Raw genomic sequence first — 5,934 nt, 5'->3', positions numbered from 1 at the left:
GCGCCAATCCACGGTCAACCAATCAGAGCGCGCCAATCCACGGTCAATCACGACGCTGAACCAATCGGGACGCTCCAGTTGCCGGCCTGGTAATCACAGCGAGGTCATCCAGAGAGTCTGAGAAACACACACAGGAAGTTAGTCTCTCATTACAGGCACAGCATTGATATTTAAGGTTTTATTGTTTGAAAATCATGTGAAACGTAAGGAAAAAGAAAGCAAGGAGTTTGAAACAGGGCTCGTTCTGATTTCAAGTTGGCCTGGGGCGCCCTCTGCAGGCAGCAGTGAGAATGACATGTGATAAAATGGTGACATTCGAGCAAACTGAACCTCTCAGAAGGTCAGTGCGAGATGGTCTGCTCGGGAGGGACAGTCTGCTGTGAAAACGTGAGATATCATGACACACATGAAGGTTAGGGCCAGGGTAATGGTTAAATGGTTTTTTGTTGGGTATTCAACTCATTTATGTCACTTTTTTGTAATTTTTTTTGGTAATTTTTTGTTATTTTTTCCGTCCATTTTTAATCATTTTTTTGTCACATTTTTGACATTTTTTGACATTTTTTTGAAATGTTTTCGTCAATTTTTAATCATTTTTTTATAATTTTTTTGTCACATTTTGTCACATTTTGTCACATTTTTGTCATTTTTTCGTCATTTATGTGTCAATTTCTTGTGACATTTTTGCCACGTTTTCATAAATTTTTCCTAACTTTTTTGTCACATTTCCATCATTGTGTCAGTTTTGTCGCTATTTTCACAGCTTTTTTCCAGAAGCTTTAGGATTGGGGTAAAGCCAAACTGGAGAAAATGTGCTCGGTTCAGGCGGGAGTTAAGGGGTTAACCCCCCCTCTCAGAAGGGTCCGCTGATGAATCATGGGCTTTAAAAAAGACAATTCTGTGTTCCAGTCACGACAGAATCCAGGACTCGCATCTTAAACCGTGGAAGAAGAAACAACCACAGTGAGAAGGATCATTGAAAACTATAGGTCTGGTCCTGTTTTAGTCCCTGGGGTTTAGTCTGTGAGGCAGGTCCGGCCTCCTCGGGGAACGAGCGGTGAATCATGTGGAGGAGCAGATGCCCATCACTGAACGCTGCAGCTTCTAAAAATAGACTTTAACAGGAAACATCAGGCTGAATCTGCCTCAGAGTAATCACATCAGTCAAGACACACTTCAGTTACACGGCAATTACCAAAACACACAGCGGCTGATCACCGGGGTCTGGGCTGCGTTCGGGGCAGACTGAGAAACGAAACATGGCAGTAAGGACTTCTATTGTTCTGGCTGAGGAACACTGGAGAATTAAACAGATTAGTGGATGGTGGAAGACTGTTGTGGAGCGGAGGGAGCTGCGCAGGAGGAAGAGGGAGGAGGAGGTGGAGCTGACCAGTGCAGGACACCAAAAAAAAAAGGAAAAAAATAAATAAAAAGTCTCTCCAGCGTGAGCTCAGAGACGCTGAGAGTCGGTCAGAGCCCGGTGTCCGAACACCAGCAGACTGAGCGACTACATCTGCTAAAAGTTCGCGAAACTCCGGGAATAAAGTATTTCAACGATAAAAACCAACCAGACTCATGAGACAGTGGAATATTTATGGTGCAGTGTGCAAGGACGGGAGTCGGAGGCGGAGTGTCAAAAGAGGATGCTTCTTTTAATGACATGAAGCCTTTTGTTTAACAACGGTTGAACTCAATCTTAAGTCTCTCACATCACGAGTGAACAGGAAATGTCCCACTCTCTAAATTGTCCCCCCCGGAACTCCGGAACTCAACTTGGGTTCCCTGTGTGAATCATGTAAACCCACTACAACGGATAAATACGAGTCGGATACGCTTTTACTTCACATGGATTTTACGTGAATGGCTTGGATTATTCCAGAGGAAGCTGTCGGTCATTTAACAGCTCCAGCTAAAGGCTAGCAGCTAACGTTAGCATGAAGCTGTCGGTCATTTAACAGCTCCAGCTAAAGGTTAGCAGCTAACGTTAGCATGAAGCTATCGGTCATTTAACAGCTCCAGCTAAAGGTTAGCCGCTAACGTTAGCATGAAGCTGTCGGTCATTTAACAGCTCCAGCTAAAGGTTAGCAGCTAACGTTAGCATGAAGCTATCGGTCATTTAACAGCTCCAGCTAAAGGTTAGCAGCTAACGTTAGCATGAAGCTGTCGGTCATTTAACAGCTCCAGCTAAAGGCTAGCAGCTAACGTTAGCATGAAGCTATCGGTCATTTAACAGCTCCAGCTAAAGGTTAGCAGCTAACGTTAGCATGAAGCTGTCGGTCATTTAACAGCTCCAGCTAAAGGTTAGCAGCTAACGTTAGCATGAAGCTATCGGTCATTTAACAGCTCCAGCTAAAGGTTAGCCGCTAACGTTAGCATGAAGCTGTCGGTCATTTAACAGCTCCAGCTAAAGGTTAGCAGCTAACGTTAGCATGAAGCTATCGGTCATTTAACAGCTCCAGCTAAAGGCTAGCAGCTAACGTTAGCATGAAGCTGTCGGTCATTTAACAGCTCCAGCTAAAGGTTAGCAGCTAACGTTAGCATGAAGCTGTCGGTCATTTAACAGCTCCAGCTAAAGGTTAGCAGCTAACGTTAGCATGAAGCTGTCGGTCATTTAACAGCTCCAGCTAAAGGTTAGCAGCTAACGTTAGCATGAAGCTATCGGTCATTTAACAGCTCCAGCTAAAGGTTAGCAGCTAACGTTAGCATGAAGCTATCGGTCATTTAACAGCTCCAGCTAAAGGTTAGCAGCTAACGTTAGCATGAAGCTATCGGTCATTTAACAGCTCCAGCTAAAGGTTAGCAGCTAACGTTAGCATGAAGCTGTCGGTCATTTAACAGCTCCAGCTAAAGGTTAGCAGCTAACGTTAGCATGAAGCTGTCGGTCATTTAACAGCTCCAGCTAAAGGTTAGCAGCTAACGTTAGCATGAAGCTGTCGGTCATTTAACAGCTCCAGCTAAAGGTTAGCAGCTAACGTTAGCATGAAGCTGTCGGTCATTTAACAGCTCCAGCTAAAGGTTAGCAGCTAACGTTAGCATCTTTTCACTGTAACCGTTTATATTTAGGTCGTTTATTCCTGAGAAACACAAACACTCGACTGAAACAGCTGATTTACTTCAGTCGTGTTTAGTTCACAGACCTGTCTCTGTCAGGCTCTTCTCCCACTCTCCCAGTGCATTGTGGGAAATATTGACCCGTTTAGTGACCATCACTACTTTTCCAGATGCATTGTGGGAAATTTCGAGTGCACTACTTTTTTCTCTCTGGACATTCGGACACGCCTACAACATGTGACCACTATATAGTGACTATATAGGGAATAGTGCGGACATTCGGACACAGCCATAGAGGCCGTCGTGGTGAACAGGTCTGAGCTACACATGAGGACATGGAGGAAAATGGAGGAAAATACATAGTTTTAACATTTTTAAACTCTGTATAGTCCCTTTAAAGAGTTATTGCTAATTAATGGTCATCTGAATTGTCATAATGACACTTTATAAATGCGTGTGATTCTTGTCCAGCCCTGAGGACGTCACAGTGAGCACAGTGTGAAGATGCTGAGGTGCTGCTCCATGTTTCCTCCTCACAGGACACGAGTTCCTCCTAAACGGTTCCACTTTGGGTCCAACAGTCCACCAGATCCAAGTGCTCTTTAGCAAACCAAAGTGGAACAGTGGAACTCACCACGTCCTGTGAGGAGGAAACATGGAGCAGCACCTCAGCATCTTCACACTGTGCTCACTGTGACGTCTGGAGCCTCAGGGCCTGGACCACGTGCTACCATCAATAAATGAACGTATTCACCAGTTTATAAAGATATTCATCACATAATTCACATTCCCTTGTATTAAAGATCTGCTGACTCTTCTTTTACAGCAATATCTGCTTCCTGTAGTTTCAGATCAGACGCTCAGACGACCTGGAAGAATCTTAGACCTTTCCTCAAAACTGCTGCAGTTCAGCGAGATCTCACACACTTTTCCCACATGTTATGGCCAATAAAAATATGATCAAAGGTAAATGTTTGGGTGGTGTTAGTTTAAGCAGACTCTGTTTCTTCATTCTTATGATTTGGATGAAGCTCAGACCACAAGTGTAGAAATTGCAGAGCGTTCACTTGTTCCTCCCTCTGTATTAGTTGAGCGTATTTCAGTCTCGCCTCAGACGTTTTCGCTCCTGGACGTGATTAAAGTGTGTTCTGTTGACTGAATATGAAGCATAAATCCAGCCGTGCCTGTGATACTGTGATAGATTTAGTCCTTGTTTACCTCCATGTTCCTTCCTGTTGTACTTGTGTGTCCTCATCCTCTTGACCAATCAGATCTGAGCGTCACTGAAAGCCGCCTCTGATTAAGTTTCTATTCCTGACCAAGATCTCAGCCACAACACTGCCTTAAAGTCACTCACTCAGCTCAGTCACACTGTGTGGTTGTTTCTTCTTCTGGAGCTTCGAGAGCGAGCGACTCGTTCCTCTCGCCCAGTTAGTCACAACCGTCATTTATGTCTGAACTGCCCCATTCATGGAGACCAATGGTACCATTACAAGCGACCCCAGGAAGAGCAGCTCGTCCTCGGTTTACGATACCGACAAAACAATACTTTAGCCACTTTACTTATGCCAAAACTAAAAGATTTGTCATCAAGAACCAAAAAACAGAACAATGATGTCGATTTATTACAGAAAAATACTATTTTTTCTAAAATGGTTTCATTTATTTGAGGAGAAACAACCAAGTAACTTCCCTGGATCAAACAGGCATCAAAGTACCTGCTGTTCGGGCGGGCGATATACAGATATTTAAGATATATCGATATATTTATAAATGAGATATGGAATTAGATCATATCGCGTATATTGGGATATTTCAAATTCAGATAAGTTATTAAAGGAGCTAAACCTGATTGTCCAAACTCAAACTTTCCTAATGCTTTTACAACATCAACATTCATCACAGATCACTGTAACAAATGCCCAGCCTGTCATTTTATGACTGTTTAAAGGCTTTAAAACCAGTATTTTCAGGATAAATGTCGGCTTTTACAATATACTAAAGGACAAAACACATTTTATTCCAATAACAGATAATTAAAAAATCAAGGAGAAACAGGTCATCTCTTTATATAGAAACGCTGCCCTCAGAAAAGATTGACCTGTTTTATTTTATAGACTATTTCTATGTAAGATATTGTTTTATTTAAATGTGCATCAGAGCTTTGTTACACAGTGTTTGTTTACATTTTAATGTGAGTTTTCAATAAAACTACTCGTATTTGGGTTTGACTTCATTTCACAGCTCTCACTTTGAGGAAACACATGGTGATATATGTCGTATATCGACATTAAACCTAAATATATGGGGACATGAGTTTGGTCCACATGGCCCAGGCCGACCTGCTATTTATATATTTATACTCTCATTGTTTCAGTATCAGTCGCACCTGCACTGTGTTAACACCACACTGGCATCGTTTAACCCAGCCCTACAGGCACAGCTAAAGGAGACAGACTAAACACCCTTCAGCCGCCTCGTCCTAACAGGGTCATGTGACTTGTGTGATTGGTTAGAGCAGAGGGAGTGGATGAGACATTTAAAGCATATTTCAACGCCTAGAAAGCAAAACAAAACATACAATTACACTGAAAAGCACAAAATAATCATCATTAAAAGTCCCTCATTACAAATGCTCTGTAGATGCCCCGCCTCCTCACATACAACTTATGTTAGGGCTGTGCAATAAATCGAAATCCGATTACGATTTCGATTACAACAGTAAACGATTACAAAATAAGCATAATCGCAAAAAAACAATTATAATTTTTTTTTTTTCAAATTTTTTATTTTTAAAATTTTTTTTTCAAATTTTTGGATTTTTGTCACTTTTTTGATGGAATTTTGTCTTTTTTATGCTGGATTTTTGTCACTTTTTTCTGG

The sequence above is a fragment of the Gobius niger genome (genome assembly GCF_951799975.1).
Source record: "Gobius niger genome assembly, chromosome: 5".
NCBI lineage: Eukaryota > Metazoa > Chordata > Actinopteri > Gobiiformes > Gobiidae > Gobius > Gobius niger.
Note: the sequence above shows the minus strand (reverse complement) of the source record.